The 17,805-nt window shown below is 42.0% G+C and overlaps 1 long non-coding RNA gene and 1 other non-coding gene across 7 annotated transcripts in view; both read right to left on the reverse strand.

The window, feature by feature from the left end:
* Positions 1 to 17,805, reverse strand: part of LOC132540892 (uncharacterized) — a 232,854-nt gene that overhangs the window by 59,786 nt on the left and 155,263 nt on the right. For 4 of the 6 annotated variants that reach the window (XR_009552047.1, XR_009552042.1, XR_009552044.1 and 1 more), the window contains exons 4-5: positions 8,195 to 8,295; positions 4,019 to 4,756 (exon numbers count right to left, since the gene is read on the reverse strand). This is a non-coding gene — a long non-coding RNA (uncharacterized LOC132540892). Of the gene's footprint in view, positions 1 to 4,018; positions 4,757 to 8,194; positions 8,296 to 17,805 lie in introns of those variants that run through there. The other 2 variants (XR_009552046.1, XR_009552043.1) reach the window with 1 other exon arrangement.
* Positions 10,254 to 10,383, reverse strand: LOC132541117 (small nucleolar RNA SNORA44). The gene has a single exon (XR_009552291.1). It is a non-coding gene; the product is annotated as a small nucleolar RNA SNORA44 (small nucleolar RNA).

A 17,805-nucleotide genomic window follows, 5' to 3' on the forward strand; every position in this document is an offset into this window, starting at 1 on the left:
CCCAGGAAGATTCCCCACCTGCCAGAGCTCTCACGTGGTGACTGGGGGTCTTGAACCCATATCCTCATGTGTGCTCTCCCACGTGTGCCATTGCTGGTTCCAGGAAAACAGTTTCTAAAACAGCCTCATGCAGATGAGACCTATATGGCACAATAGAAATGGTTGTCCCCAAAGAGTCACCACAGGGCTGAGGAAGTCCCTAACTGTGACCTACAGGACTGGAAAAATGTCCCAAGTCAGTTTCTATGGTCAAAGTGACAGGGGAACAGATTTGCTCTCAGGTTAAGGAGCCTGATTGTCCTAATTCTTGCATCTTCATCTGTTACAGTCTTCAATCCTAACTTTAAATATAAATTGTAGAGGTTCAAAAATTATTTTTAGGGGGCTGAGTGGTGGTGTACCTGGTTGAACTCACATTATCATGTGCAAGGACCCGAGTTCAAGCCCCTGCTCCCCACCTTCAGGGTGAAAGCTTCAAGAGAAGTAATGCAGTAGTGCAGATCTCTCTTTCTCCCCCTCTCTAGGCTCCTTCCCTCTCAATTTTTCTCTGTCCTATCATTATATATGATCAATAAATAAACTTTATAAAAAACAAAAAAAAGTTATTTTTACTTAAGTTCAGGTATGGAGTCTTGGAAAATAAGTAAATCTATAGTTGAAAAGTGCTTTAAAACCATTAACCTCCCCCAATAGAGGAAAAAAAAGTATTGTTTTACTCATAAAAGAAAACATTGGCAAAACATTGCACAATGAAAATGTCTTCAGAGACTTGAGTCCAACAGCAAGGAAAACAAAAACACAAATAAGCCAATGGGACTACACGAAACTGAAAAGCTTCTGCACAGTATAAGGAGCCATTGCCAAAACTAACAAAAAAGCACCCCTACTGAATGGGAGGTTTTTACATGCCATACATCAAAGGGCTAATAACCAGCATATATAAAGAGCTCACAAAACTCAATGACAGAAAAAAAAAAGCCTGTTAAAAATTAGAGGGAGGGTCTGAACATATTCTTCCTCTTCATCAGAGAAGACATACAGATGCCTAACAGGCATGTAAAAAAAAGATTAAAGTTGCTGACCATCAGAGAAATGCAAATCAAGACATGAATGAGAAGAATGAGATACCATATCACCCTTGTGAGAATGACACACAGTAAGAAGGACAGAAACAAGTGTTGGAGAGAGCATGGTGAAGAAGAAACCCCCTGCACTGTTGGTGAGAATGTAAATTGGTCCAACCCCTGTGGAAATCAGCCTGCATAGTCCTCAAAATATTGAAAATGGACCAACCATATGACCCAGCAATTCCTCTCCTAGATATCTGTCCAAATACAAAGACATAACTGAAGAGCTCTACACATACCTATGATCATCAAAGTGATAAAATTTGGAAACATCCCAGATGTCTGATGACAATTAAGAGGTTAAGGGCATTGTGGTATATGAGTATACAAAACGCAATACTACTCAAGTATAAGAAAAATGAAATAGTTTTTTGTTTACTTTTTATTTAAGAAAGGATAAATTAACAAAACCATAGGGTAGAAGGGGTACAACTCCACACAATTCCCACCACCCAATCTCCACATCCCATCCCATCCCCTGATAGCTTTCCCACTCTCTATCCCTCTGGGAGCATGGACCCAGGGTCGTGGGTTGCAGAAGGTGGATATTAAGTGTATGACTCGAAGTTTTTAAAACACAGACTGAGTCTTCTTAATATATAGGCTGTGTATTTGATATGCAGACTCTCTCAAAAGCCTAGACCAAGTAGATCAGAGGCAACCAGTGGCACAGCTATTTACAAGATACTGGGTACTATACAGCAAACCCTAACAAAAGGACTTTTCAAAGTTAACCCAATTACCAAATAATGTGATGATAACATTAACTATCCATTGTCTTTTTGAACCCTAAGACAGCAGGAACCTCACATCTCCACTATGGAGCCTATATTTCTCCCAGTCCTGGAACCTTAAGATAGGGCCCATTTTCCCACATGCCTCTCCCAATCCATATCAAATAATATTGGAATCCTTTTTTTTTTTTTTTTTTGTGCTACAACTTAGATAGAATTTGAAAGAATCATGTTAAATGAAGTAAGCCAGAAAGAGAAGGAAAAATACTGGATGACCTCACCCATGGGTAAGACTTAAGAAATAAAGAGGGGCCAGGGAAATAGCTCGCTTGTATAATACACTACTTTGCCATGTATGAGACTGCCCTCCCCCACAGCATTGAAGGAAATTCCAGTGCTATAGTATCTATCTATTATCTACCTACCTATCTATGTCTGTCTATCTAGCTATCTATCTGTCTATCTATCTATCTATCTATCTCTTTGAAAGGATGAGGGGGAGAAGGAAAAGTAAAAGAAGGAGGGCTTGATAGTGGTGTACCTAATTGAACATACATGTTACAGTGAATAAGAACCAAGGTTCAAGTCCCCAATCCCCACTTGCAAGGGAAGCTTCATGAGCAGTGGAACAGCTCTCTCTCTCACACACTCTATTTTCTCTGTCCCTCTCAATTTCTGTTTCTATTCAATAGATAAATGTTTTTAAAAGAAAGAGAAATCACAGCATAAAACTTTAACTGTGGTCTAGTGCAGCAAAGCCAAGGGTTCTACTGTGGGAGGGACACCCAGTGTCCTGTGGCAGATGGAGGTGGGGGATGACAAGCTGGTGGAGGGTGTGGTGTGCTGAGATTTATCACACAGAACTAAGACGGTTTACACACGCAATAACAGTTTCATAAATCATCTTTTATCCCTATAAAGTGGTCCGATAACAACAACAACAGAATATCTTCAATCTTCACACCCCTTTGCCAATTAAACCTAATGGAAACACACTAGATAAACATTAAAGAGAGCTCCTTGGTGAATGAAACACTTGCTCACTCTCCTACCCTCTGTTTGAAAACTCTTCTCTCTTACCCAGCTTACACACACAGAGCAGACCTTGAGGCTTATTCCAAGACACTGGAGCCAAAGACATTGAAAAGTCTCATTAGTCTCTTTGTTTTGATTCCTTGTGGCAGATGAAAAATTTAAGCTCAAATGACTAGGTAGACTGCATAATGATGATACAAAAAGACTCTCATGCCTAAGGCTCCAGAGCTCCAGGTTCAATTCCCCAGCTCCACCATAAGACAGCGCTGAATGGTACTCTGGTAAAAATAAATAATATACATTGAAGCACAGACAACTTAAAACAGTACTTCCATTTCTAGCCATTCATTGCACTAAAATAACCCAAAAGCTATCCTTCTAGAAGCATATAGAAGACTTGCTAAATACAAGTATCCACTCATGTAAGTCAACAAAGACAAAAACTCCTTAATTTAAAAACAGGTATGACCTAAGACTCAACAACTCTAGTGGTGTGATAGAGTAGGCTATTTCTAGCAAGACAGAGACAGCCAGAGGGAAAGATACCACAGCACTGAAGTGTGCTGGCAGCTGGACTTAAACCTTTGTTGTGTGCATAACAAAGTGCAACAGAGCTGCCCAGGTGAACTATCCTGTTGGGCCTAGGTTTTGTTATTTTATTCTCACTACTTATGGCTGATTATGAAGATTTTTATGACTAAAATTAATTATTGTAATTAGAAAGCCCAGAGCACTTCTTAGCTCTGGCTTACTGTGGTTCTGGGGACTGGACCTGGGAGCTCAGAGCCTCAGGCATGAAAGTCACTTGCAGAACCACTACATTGCCTCTCCAGCCTGGTTATGAAAATGTTTCAAGTCAAAAAGTGTTCACCTGGTAACAGATGGCTGGTTGGCAGGGTTTTCTGGGAGAATCCCAATGCTTAGTTCTGACTGGTTCCCAAGAGAGTCTTCTTTCCACCTGGTTTCATCACTAGTTTGTAAATGAAGCTTGTGCATAATTTTGGGTCCACATTTAGCAATTTTACCCAATAAATAGGTCTCCTTGCAGCCCACTATGGCCATTATCTGCTCTGGCCAGAAATAGCGCGCGTGTGCGCGCGCGCGCGCACACACACACACACACACACACACACACACACACACACACACTGAAGGCTGAGTTGTCATTTCCTAATTTGTCACTTGGCTCTGTTTTCCACTTCAGCTGTAGCACTGCAACCAAGTGCTACAGAAAGGGCAGCAGAGAGGTGATGCAAACAGGCAATGACACAAGAACAAACAAACAAACAAACAAAAAGGACAGTGAAAGAAAGAGAGAGAGGAAGAGAGGGAGGAAAAGAAGTGAAATCAGCATTCTACGAGGAAATAGAGAGGAAGCAAATTGGCACCAGACTACTACTAATAAATATAGGGACTATTTTAGGTGATGCTGATAACTTGCAAATAGCAGCATTTGTATAGCCTTAGAGCACAAACACATACTTTTATTATTATTATTATTATTTTATTTATAAAAAGGAAACACTGACAAAACCATAGGATAAGAGGGGAACAACTCCACACAATTCCCACCACCAGAACAGTGTATCCCATTCCCTCCCCTGATAGCTTTCCTATTCTTTAACCCTTTGGGAATATGGACCCAAGGTCATTGTGGGATGCAGAAGATGGAAGGTCTGGCTTCTGGAATTGCTTCCCCACTGAACATGGGGATTGACAGGTCAATCCATACTCCCAGCCTGCCTCTCTCTTTCCCTAGTGGGGTGGGGTTCTGGGGAATCGGAGCGGCAGGACACATTGGTGGAGTTGTCTGTCCAGGGAAGTCTGGTCAGCATCATGCTAGCATCTGGAACCCGGTGGCTGAAAAGAGAGTTAACATATAAAGCCAAACAAGTTGTTGACTAATCATGAATCTAAAGGCTGGAATACTGCAGATGAAGAGTTGGGGGGGGGGGGAGTCCTCTGTTTTGTAGATAGCTAATAGGCATATTTTAGTTATATTCCAAAGGGGCTGTGGCTATACTAGGTTTTCTTTCTTATTTTTTTTTCCCCTGAGCATGAAGTCTTATATGCAGGTAGATCTAAGTTATTGTCTGGGGAAAAGGATCATAAAGCTGGATCAGGAAAGAGAATAGCTCCCAAATAAGGGAAAGGTGTATAAATATTGTTGACTGTAAACCCCATCGATTTGATCTGATCTGATCTGGGGCCCATATTCAGCTTAGAAGCCTATGTGACCTCTGCATCCCTGCAGATCTGAGCTCACATTTTTTGGCAGTGAGTAAGAACGTTCCAAGCTGCCCCAATATCAGGACTCACCTTCCTCAGGTGTAGCATAGTGTACGTTGTCCAGCCTCCTTTCAGAGGATGAAACATTCTCTACCGTTATTGATCCAAGTTGAGGGCAAGGTTCTATGGGGCCCACAAAGGAGTTTATTTTTTTTGTTCCTGAGAGAGATGACTAGTAACAATGGAGAGAGGGGTTTATTCGAGGTCTAGATCCATTATGTCTGGTTGGGAATCTCAGGGCCCCAGCTGATGGGGTGGCCTGATAGTGACTAAAGAGTCATTGTTAAAGTATGCCAGTCTCTTGCCCTTATTCAGCTTTTGCAGTCCTTACTTTGATAAGGTTAACTTTGGAGTGAGTGAGAGAACTGTAAGAGGAAGTAGGTGAGGAGGGTATCTAAGTCTAAGTAGACACTATTTCATTATGAACTTTATACTGACTCACTGTAGACTACTGTGTACTTCTGCTTTCTGTGTACTTTTACTTTTTTGCCCTAATTTATGGACACATGTGTACATCTGCCCTATCTCATGGGTCCTGGTCTATATCTAGGTTTTGGGACTTTGTTAAGAAGTGAACCACCTGAAATGGAACTAGAGAATCTTATAAAAGGAAAGGTCTCACCTGAGTAATGAAGATTAACATTCCATGCCTGACATCTCTGGACACAGTCTGAAGAGAAGCATGCTGAGGTGGTACTCATTGCATTGATTAGGTTGGGATCAGCGGATGCAATATCATTTGGTATGAATTGAGAGAAGCATGCAGGAAAGTGAGCCCCACCCTAGAGGTTCCAGGACTGAGGGAGATATAGGCTGTATAGAGTAAGTGGGAGGTTCCTTCTGTTTTAGGGTTTAAGAAGGCAATTGATAGTTATTGCTAACAAACACATACTCTTAACAGGAGGGGAACTTGATGGACTTTTTCCTTTCAAATTTTCTGTTAACAAATGGAGGTGGAAACTATAAATGGGAATGAGAGCTTTTATGGAAGTTTAGCAATTATAATTTGGGAAACATGATTTTAAGATGCATATGGAATGTGTTCCAAAAATGTCCAGTAAGCTAAGAATTATTGCAGGGTGGGGGAAAGAAAATAAGGTTGTATAAGTGGCTTAAAATAACCATGACTTTGGGTGTTTGGGAGACAGCATCACAGGTCTACAATAAGACTTTCTTGCCTGAGGCTCTGAGGTCCCAGGTTCAATCCCCAGCACCACCATCAGCCAGAACTGAGGAGCGTTTTGGTCTTGGCCTCTCTCTCTCTCTCCCTCTCTCTCTCTCCACTCTCCCTCTCCTTCTCATTAAATAAATATTCTTTTCAAAAACCATTGTTAAGCTAGAAAATAAGTCCCTGAGAGTGCTAAGTGGTAGTGGAAGTTTCTAGAAGGCTGTGATTGTGTCTGCCCCACCACAAGGACATGGAACTTTGGTGGTGGGTGTGATGTAGAACTATACATTATAATCTTACAATCTTGTCACAAACTATTAATAATTAATAACAACTATTAACAAAGAGAACTAAATGCCATCTAAATGTGAGCTACCTATGCCTTCCTTGACTATTCCCCCCCCCTTTTTTTTTTTGCTTCCCGGTAGGTTTTTCTCTGGGTTTCAATGCTGGCACTATGAATCCATTGCTCCTGGTGCCCATTTTTCATTTTTATTCAATAGGACAGAGAGAAGTTGAGAAAGGAGGGGGAAATAGGGAGAGAGAAAGATAGACACTTGCAAACCTGCTTCAAAATTTGTGAAGTGATCCTCTCAGGTAGACAGCCGGGGGTTCGAACTGGAATCTTTGAACTGGCCCTTGAGCTTTGTACTATGTGGGTTGAACCTGTGTGCTATCGCCTGATCTGAAACTTGACTCTCTTCTCCAATCAGGGAAAATGTATTTTCTTAGTTCTTTTCCCCAATGCCAAAGTCTTCTGAACTCAATTTTCCTTTGCTGTGTTTCACTATAGTTATCTTTAAAAATGTATTTATTTTATTTATTTTTAGACTTTATTTTATTTGATAGAACAGAGAGAAATTGAGAAGGAGTAAGAGGTAGAAGGAGAGATAGACACCTGTAGACCTACTTCACCACTTGTGAATCTCCCCCCTGCAGGCCCTGAAATTCCCAAATAGATATGATGGGCCTAGACCTCAAATAAATCCCTCTCTCAATTGTTACAGGTCATCTCTATCAGGAACAACAAAACAGGTCTCTCTTATCCTATGGTTTTGTCAATTTTTCCTTTTATTTTATTTATTTTTTTGTTTCTTTATTGGGGAATTAATGTTTTACATTCAATAGTAAATACAATAGTTTGCACATGCATAACATTCCCCAGTTTCCCATATAACAATATAACCCCCACTAGGTCCTCTATCATCCTTCATGGAAATGTTTCCTTTTTATAAATAAAAAAAATTAAAAAACTAGCTACAGGAACAGTGGATTCGTAGTCCCACTGAGCCCCAGCAATAACCCTGGAGGCAATAATAATAATAATAAGTGTAGGTATGGCTTATAAAGGAATAGAAGGCAGGACCACAAGAAAAAAATGGGCACTATACATAGATAATGATAGATATAATAGTCAATCCATATCTGTGACCTTGGGAGAATCACTGCAGTTTTCAACAGAAAGAGTAGGGGCACAAAACTCTGGTGGTAGGAACAGTATGGAATTATACCACTGTTATCTTATAATTTTGTAAATCAATATAAAATCACTAATAAAAATTTTAATTTATAAATCAATATTAAATCACTAATAAAAAAGCTGATTCTGATATGTCATCCATTTTCTTTTTATATTTTCTTTCTTTCTTTATTTATTTGGCAGAGATAGAGAAAAATTGAGAAAGGAGGAGGAGATAGAGAGAAAGAGAGCTAGAGAGATGTCTGCAGCCTTGCTTCACCACTCACAAGCTTCCTCCCTGCAAGTGAGGAGAGGGGCCTCAAACCCACACATGTGCTTCTACCAAGTTCCATTTTCTATTTTGCAGAGAAGATCCTCTTACCTGGTTCTGTCCAGCTACCATGTTCTCTTCCAGTTTTCCCTTTAGAAGGTCAGCTTAATGCAAGCCAGCCTCTCCTGCCTTCACCAATCTGCTCCTTGCACCTGAGAAAACATGAGACAGATAAAGGATCAATAGCAATTAGTGCAGTGACTGAGTGAGGTGACAGGTTAGTTAATTCTGTGTATTCGCAGAGGGGTGTATTGGCACAAAGGGAAAGGTTTCTTCTCTCTTGAAGTCCAGCATCAGGAATGAGAGTTCAAGGTGTGGGGAGCTTTTGTACATACTTGTGAAAATCAAACCATTTTATAAGCCATCACATGGCCTCTGCCTCATTAAGTACCTAGTGATGACTATCTGATTCATAATGTTTGGCTCCTAGCACCCATGTTTAGACAAAATAAGTTTGTGACTTAGCAGTGTTTTGCTTTGTTTTGTTTTTGCAACCACTGACTATAGTCACCTATCCCAATGCACCCAATTTCAAGAAGCAGGTCATCATTTTTCTCAAGAGTAAATCAGGTGGTATGTAGCCTGGTGTCAGTGTGGCCACTCAACCACGAGGAGATCTAGAGTCTTTCTCCTTTGTATCTTTTATTCCTAACACACATCTTTCACCTGCCACATCATGGTCACAAAATGGCTGCTGCACTACTAGGCATCATGTCTAAATCCTCAACAACAAAAAAATAAAGGGAGACAGAATCAGGTGAATCATTTATTCCTTCCTATTAGAAAAACATGATTAGTCAACAATTTGTTTGGCTTTATACATTAACTCTCTTTTCAGCTACCAGGTTCTAGATTCCATGATGCCAACTGGACCTCCCTGGACAGACAACCCCACCAATGTGTCCTGGAGCCCTGGCTTCTCCAGAGCCCTGCCCCACTAGGGAAAGAGAGAGACAGGCTGGGAGTATGGATCGACCTGTCAATGCCCATGTTCAGTGGGGAAGCAATTACAGAAGCCAGACCTTCCACCTTCTGCACCCCATAATGACCCTGGGTCCATACTCCCAGAGTGTTAAAGAACAGGAAAGCTATCGGGGAGGGGGTGGGTTATGGGATACGGAGTTCTGGAGGTGGGGCTTGTGTGGAGTTGTACCCCTCTTATCCTATGGTTTTGTCAGCGTTTCCTTTTTATAAGTGAAAATCTAAAATATAAATAAATACATAAAAAAAAACAAGACTCCTTCCCAGAATCTACCCAACCACTGTTATTTACATCATCTCCTACATTCAAATGGAGACTCACACAACCACCCCATACCCATCACTGACAAAGGGGAATGAGGTTACTATGACGGGTTCAACTATCATATTGACATTGGAACCTCCTTTCTTTGCTATCAAGACACTTACACCCTCCTTTGAAGGAACCACTGTGTCTGGACTAGATTAGAATGGATGGCCGATGCAAATCAGAGCTGAGACTCAGACATAGAGTCAGGGGCAGATCTTTCCAGGGGTTGGACTTCGGAGCCTTCTAAAGATTTTGTTGTTCAAATAATTTCAGTTCCATTATATGCTAACCTATCTGCCAGTGTATTTTCTTTCTGCTGTTCTTTTTCAAGTTAGTTCAAGAGAATTCCTATTATTTGAGCCACAGGAGCCTAGAAAGACAGCTCATCCTATCCTCTGTGCTCTGCTAGGTGCGCTACCCAAGAGATATACATGACACCGGGGTAGGCTCTAGTGCTATTCTTGCTACCTATATGAATAAATGAATGAATGAATAAATGAATGAGGGTGAGTAGTACACACCTGGTTAAGCGCACACATTACAGTGTGCAAGGACCTAGGTTCAAGCCCCTGGCCCCCCACCTATAAGGGGCAATTTTCACAAGCGGTAAAGATTTTGCAGGTCTCTTTCTTTCTCTCTCTCTCTCTCTTTCATCTCACTCAACTTCTCTCTGTCTCTATCCTATTTTTTTTAATTTAAAAAATGAATAATGTAAAGAAAAAGTTGCCTAGAGCAATGAAATCCACCATGTATGGGGCAAAAATAAATATAATAAACCAAAAGACCCTCTTGTTACTTAGTGATTGATTTTTCCCCCTGAAATATAGAAAGGAGAGTGACAGCTATAGGTATTATGCTGACCTGTGCTATCCAAATCTCTCCAGGTTCATCTTGTATACAGTTGGGGATTCCATGGCTACTACCAGCTTTAAACCTTGGAAGCAAGTTGTATTATTTTATTTTTAACCAGAGTCCTGCTCAGCTGTGGTTAATGGTTGTGCTGGAGGTTGAACTTGGAAGCTTGGAGGCTCAGACATGAATTTTATTTTTGCTGTCTCCCAGCCCTATTGGGCCTTTGCTGTATGACCAGCAATGACCAGCATCCTATGTGGCCAACCAGTTGTACTAATGGCTACTGTGGGATCAGCCAGTCCACTCACATCCCTCTGAAGACATAAATGTAACAATTAAAATATATATGAATGAAAAATAAAAGTTCTGCAGTCCTCTGTACCAACACCAGACTCCTGAGGTGACCTCCGCTTAGACATGATGTCATCAACCTGCACTCCCTCCTCTCCTCTTTCCCTTGAGATGACCTCACAGAGGCCCCCAGTCCAGTGTTGGCTATTGTAAATAACAGTCATGAAACTGGGTGTGCATAGATCTTTTCAGACAGATATAGCTATGACATTTAACTTCTTTAACCAGCTATTTCTAAAACCATGTGATCATGGGACTATTTGTTTGTGTAACACCCATAAATCACTGGGGCAGGATGGTACCACACCTGGTTTGAGCACTACTTTATAATATGCAAGGAACTGGGTTCAAGCCCCAGTCCCCACATACAGGAAAGAAGCTTCACAAGTGGTGGAGTAGTGCTGCAGTTGTCCGTCTTTCTCTTTCTCTTCCCCTTCCCTCTTGATTTCTTTTTCTTTATCAAATAAAATATTTTTTAAAATTAAAAACACCCATAAATCACAACCAACACATTGTGAGAAACCCTACCTCACATTTGCAGACATTGAAGAGATAGACATATGCACTGAAAAGAAAGGAAAGGATGTAGGTCAAGTGCATACATGATATGGATCAAGAGCTGGCCCTTGAGTACACACATGTACCAGAAGTCACATACTCTCCCAGAGTGTCCTGTAACTGTTGGCTGGGGTGGAATAATAAGCTGTTCTGCTCAAGGGCTTTCCCTTATGGGGGTCTTTGTTAATTCTCGGGGTATGGATGGATGACTGTGTATGCACACCCCATCATGGTTGATGGCTGGTGAATGGACTAGTTAGCAGTTTTAAAAAGATGCACTTTGCCCCAGTGTCCCCCAGGTGCTTCTCTGCTGCATGTATTTTATTTTTCTGTTTAAAATATTGGAGCGGGTGTGATTCTATGAGAAATACTTAGAGTTGTAGGGAGAAGCCTTTGTTGGAGGGAGAAGTTGTAGACCTTTGTTGGGAGAAGTTGTAAGACTTTGTTGTAGGGAGAACTTAGAGTTGTAGGGAGAAGTCATACCTATGACCTTGGGAGAACAGTGGTGGGTACCATTGTAAGGGGGTTGGGGCACAGAACTTTGGTGGTGAGAATGTAAATTATACCCATATTATCTTATAATCTTGGAAATTACTATTAAAATATACTATTAAAGAAGACATTCAAATCAAAGGTTTTCTTTTATTTTAAAAAGAGATGGTGTATTATAGGACTAATCAGCAGCCTGTGTGCTATCTTTGTCCTTTGTCCCAGGTCTGGTGAATCAGCCAGCAGTTGTCATTGCTTTATCCTCCCCCTACCCACTGCCCCAGGTTCAAGACCCTGGTACCCACCTGCAGGGGGAAGCTTCATGGGTGGTGAAGCAGGTCTGCAGGTGTGTCTCTCTCTCCCTCTGTTTCCCTTTACCTCTCAGCTCCTCTCTAACCCCATAAAAAAAGATGTGACTGAGGTGCTTATAAGAAGCAGGTGTCTGGACCTTGGAAAATATAGAGGGAATAGGAAGTGAATGAGTGTAAGGGAAAAGCAATAACTTATACACCCAGGAAAGCAGTCTAGAACAGCCTTTCCTCACATCCCTCAGAAAGAGCCAGTCTTGATAACATCTTGGTTTTGGACTTCTAATCTCCAGAAAGATTCTATTGTATAAGATACTCCCTTTTGTAGCACTCTGTCACAGCAGACCTGACACAGTGATAATAGCTGTGTCACTGCCTCACAGTTTCTGCTAGCTCTCAGGGGTAAGTGACCAGTATAGCTGATTTTCTCTCTAAAAGTTAATAATCAGGAGCCTGGGAGGTGGTGCAGTGGATAAAGTGTTGGCCTGTCATACATGAGGTCCTGAGTTAAGATCCCCAACATCACATGAGCCAAAGTGATGCTTTGGTTCTCTCTCATACAAATAAACAAATGAATATGTTCATTAAAAATTGGATTGTGAGCTGGCACATTGGGTAAAGTGTTGGACTTGCAAGCATGAGGCCCCAAGTTTGATGCCTGTCATCACATAATCAGTGATGCTCTGATTCCCTCTCTCTCAGTCTCTCCCTCTCCCTCTCCCTCTCCCTCTCCCTCTCCCTCTCCCTCTCCCTCTCCCTCTCCCTCTCCCTCTCCCTCCCCCTCTCTTAAAAACTGTCATGTAAAAATATTATTGACTAGGGGTGAAGGTAATCTCTTACCAACTCTTCTGAGATATAAACAAGATTTATTTATTTATAAGAAAAGTTTCCCCTCTTATCTGGAGATGAATCAATGGATTGTAGACAGGCTAAAGATATCTTTGATCGACCTGCCTGGCTATCCTAATTTATGTTTTAACAATGTCTCTATGGAACAAAATAAGGAAGAAAGGATGCTCAAAGTACTCCTTGCTAAAAGCTGTAGATGTGTACACTTTTATCTTTTAGAAACAAACTGATCATTTTGATAAATAGACTTATTGGAAGTTATGGTAATGAATCACACCTCCTTATCCCCACTTCCAGAGATAGTGTCAGCACTACAGTTTCTGATCCCAAATAATGCCCATAATATCTCCTTCATTCCTCTCCTCCCCCTCATTCCTCTCCTCCGCCAGAATTATTGCTGCATGACTCCACTGTTTCCAGCAGTCATTCTTCCCTCTTTTATCTTCCTCCTCCTTTTTTTCTTTTTTTTCACCAGAGCACTGCTCAGCTCTGGCTTAAGGTGTTGCAGGGGGATTGAACCTGGGACTTTAGAGCCACAGGCATGAGAGTCTCTTTGTATAATCATTATGCTATCTACCCCTAGTTTTTCTTCTTTAAAAATATATTTATTCATTTACTTACTTTGGATATAAACAGAGAAATTGAGAGGAAATGGAGAGATAGGAAGAGAGACACCTGCAGTCCATTTTCATACTTGTGAAGCTTCCCTCCTGCAGGGGAGAACTGGGGGCTTGTGCCAGTGGCCTTGCACACTGTTATGTGTGTACCTAACCAGTTATGCCACCACCTGCCCACCCCCTTTTTTCTTTTGGAGATGAAAGACAGACAGAGATAGAGCAGGAGAAAGAAAGACAATGGAAGAGAAAGACAGATACCTGCAGCCCTGCTTCACGGCTCATGAAGCTTCTCTCCACCCCCACAAATGGGGACTTGGAGCTTGAATCTGGGTCCTAGAGCATGTAACACTTGTGCTTTATTGTGTGCAAAACCTCCAGGGTCCCTGTCCACTATCTCTTGTCATGTGGTGTGGGACTCAGCTGAAAAGATCAACAATAAATGCAAATGTCATGACACAGGACCCCATGGCAGAATCTCTGCAGAGTCAACAGTAAGAGCACATGTTTTGTAACCTTTTGTTTGGTTTGGTTTACTTTAAGAGCTTTATTGAGGAATGGTTTACAGTATAATCTTGTTATTTTTTTTTTCACCACTCCTGTCACCAAAGGTCTGTATCCCCATCCTCACTTCTGTACTGTTTTTAAAGCCCATATCTAGGCAAAACACACACACACACACACACACACACACACACACACACACACACACACACACACACACACACACACACACACACCATGAAAGGGAAAGGGAATGGGTTTCTGGTGCAGTTATTCTACTGCAGAATGGCACATCCCACTCCCAAGTACCAACAGACAGATAATAACAGTGACTCTTGGCAGCATTTGTTACCCTCTCATCAGCATGGATCATCTTGGTATAAATTCCATGCTATTTATGCATCTCTAAAGACCAGGAGATAGTCCTAATGCCAGCATCATAATGGGCAGGAAGAACATTCTGGCAACCGAAATTGCAGTTCCAAAGGCTATAAAACAGAATGGATGTCCTAACTTCCCTCCTCTGCCACTTACTGGATGCACACTCCTGCCAAAGAAAATACAAAGCATTTTGTTCTAAGAGAAGATTTTTATCATTGCTAACCAGGGTGACCTTCTTAAGCCACAGCTACATTGCTGGCTTAGCATCAACTGTATTAAAACAGGAACCAGCATACTTGACAAGGGTTAAGTCTAGCACTTAATTGCTTATAGAGGCCTGGGAGGTGGCAAAGTGGCACAAGCATTGGATTTAAAATCATGAGGTCGGGGCTGGGTGGTGGCACACATGTCCATGAGCAAGGGCCTGGGTTCAAGCCCCTACTCCCAACTTGTAATGGAGAAGCTTTACAAGCTTATACCTGAAGGTGTCTCTCTGTCTCCCTATCTCACCCTTCCTTCTCAACTTCTCTGTCCTATCCAACAGAAAGAAAAAAAGAAAAAAATGGCTACCAGGGCTAGTGGCTTCATAGTGCTTGCACTGAGCCTCAGCAATAACCCTGGTGGCAAAAGTTTCTAAAAGATCCTTTTTGTTTTATTTTAGAAAGAGGTAGAGAGAGACCCCAACACCAAAGCTTTCCTCCATAAAGCAACACACACTCCAAGTGAGCTTCTTTGCAGGCCTACTAACAGACTCTTTAAGGAAGGTATACTTGTGACATAAGAAAAACTCTAAAAAGGTTTGCGAGCACAAGTGAGCCTGTAGTCAGGAGATGAAGCCCTGTTCACCCCTGGGCACAAAGAGACAGGGAGGAAGAGAGGTTAGGCAGAGCTGGGAAGGAGGAAAATGTGTAGGAGTCACAGTAGCCTAAGCAGGATCCAGGTGCAAGGCCTCCTCACACAGAGAGGGGGTGGGGTGGAGACAATACCCCAGTCTCAGTAGTTTCCTGCCAGGGAAACCAAACAAGGCAGAGAGCAGGGAGCCCTGGATGAGGCTTTCTGTTTCCCTTTTACCTCTTGATTTCTGGCTGTCTCTATGTAATAAATACATATAGATAATAAAAGAAAGGAATTATGTGTTTTTGGAGTGGGAGGAAGGGGTGAGAAATGGCCACCAGGAGCTGTGGAGCCATTGTGCCAACACTGAAACCCAGAGATAACCCTGGCTGCAAAAATAGATTAAATATAAAAAGAGGAGAAAATCAGTTTTTTGGGGGGCAGGCAGTGGTGCACCTGATTGAGCACACATGTTTACAGTGTGAAAGGATCCATGTTCAAGCCCCCAGTCCCCACCTGCAAGGGGAAAGCTTTGCAAATGGTGAAGCAGTGCTGCAGGTGTCTGTCTTCCCCCTTCTCTGTCTCCCCCTTCACTCTCATTTTCTCTGTCTCTATCCAATAAATAAAGATAATAAAAAATTAAAAACCAAGGAATTCCAGCCTCATCAGGACTGGTGGGGGGTGGGTGTCTTAGTTGTCTGTACATCAGTTGGGTGACAGCTCTGACTGTTGGTGGCAGCCCCCTCATACCAGCAATACTGCCTGCTGACCACTGCCCAGACCCCAAGCCCTGAGCTTTCTGCCTCCCCATTGGCCCCAGGGCTCCTCACATTCTGTCAGAGGTGACCTTCTTTCTGTCCTTCTCACATGCCTAGCATCCACCTTCTGTGGGTTTCCTTCAACCTGAGCCCAAAAAGACAAGTAGGGTTTCTGAGTGCCCCATGGATTATCTTTTGTGACCAGCACCCCCTATGTATGTGTGGGATTAACCTCTTTTTTTGACCAACAGTCCACCATGCTGGCATTATGCTCCTGCCCAGTAAATATAGCCCAGAGAGGCTGGGATGGACAGTTGGCAGTGTGTGTGTCCCAGACAGCCCAAGGGAAAGGACAGCCTAAGGTAGCACTTCTAAACCCAGCTGGTCCTACTGCAAGAGGCAGGGGAGTGGGAGGGGGCAAGAGTAGTTCCTGAGAGATGGTGAGAGAGAACAGAGTGGATGCCTATCTAACTTCACCCTAAGTCATATAAACTGATAGATAGCTGGCAATGGGCCCCAACACCCTCCTTAAGTCACTCTCCCCATCAGACAATGGGAAGAGTATTCATGCTGATTTATTTTTATTTTTTATTAGTGATTTAATATTGATTTGCAAAATTACAAGATAACAGGGGAACAATTCCATACTGTTCCCACCACCACAGTTCTGTGTCCCCATTCTCTCCATGAGAAACTTCAGTAGTTCTCCCAAGGTCAGATATGGGTTGACTGCTATTTCTATAACTATCTATATTTATATGTATTTGCTCATTTTTTCTTTTTTTAAAAATTTATTTATAAAATAAAAAATATTGATGAGACCATAGAATTAAGAGGGGTATAATTCCACACAGTTCCCACCATCAGAGTTCTATATACCATTCCCTTCATTAGAAGCTTTCCTATTCTTTTTTTTTTTTTAATTTTTATTTTTTTACCAGAGCACTGCTCAGCTCTGGCTTATGGTGGTGCAGGGGAGTGAACCTCGGACTTTGGAGCCTCAGACATGAGAGTCTCTTTGCATAACCATTATGCTATCAACCCCTGCCCTAAGCTTTCCTATTCTTTATCCCTTTGGGAATGTGGACCCAGGATCATTATGGCATACAGAAAGTGGAAGGTCTGGCTTCTGTAATTGCTTCCCCAATGAACATGTTGCCCATTTCTTCTATGGTCCTGCCTTCTTCTCTTCCTTTCTAGGTCATACCTACTACTTCAGAGTGTCCTTCCTTTATTTTTTCCTCCTCTTCTTTCTCTGGGTTCTAACAGAATTGAATTTCAGAGCCCTCTGGTCATCTTCCCCTAATACTTCTCCCCTTCTGGGAGTATGGACCAAAATTCATTTTGGAGTGCAGAAGGTGGGAATTCTGGCTTCTGTGCTGTGATTGCTTCTCAATTGGACATGAGTGTTAACAGGTCAATCCATATCCTCAGCCTGTTTCTATCTTTCCCTAGTGGAGTGAGGTTTTGGAGAGTTGAGGTTCTAGGACATATTGGTGAGGTTGTCTTGGCTCAGGGGAGTCAGGATGGAATCATAGTATCATGCTGATTCTTTTCCTTTTTTAAATTTTATTTATTTATTTATTTGATAGAGACAGCCAGAAATTGAGAGGAAGGGGGAATAGAAAGGGAGAGAAACAGAGACACCTGCAGCCCTGCTTCACCACTTGTGAAATTTTCCCCCTGCAGATGGGAATGGGGGCTTGAACCCAGGTCCTTGCGCACTGTAACATATGAACCCAACCAAGTACATCACCACATGCCCCCTGATTCTTTTCCTAGTCATCTCTCTAGACAACATTCACTTAAGTGACCTGGAAGGTGATGCAATGGATAAAGTGTTGGACCCTCAAGACTGAGGCCCCAAGTTTGA

The sequence above is a fragment of the Erinaceus europaeus genome, chromosome 10 (genome assembly GCF_950295315.1).
Source record: "Erinaceus europaeus chromosome 10, mEriEur2.1, whole genome shotgun sequence".
Classification (NCBI taxonomy): Eukaryota; Metazoa; Chordata; class Mammalia; order Eulipotyphla; family Erinaceidae; genus Erinaceus; species Erinaceus europaeus.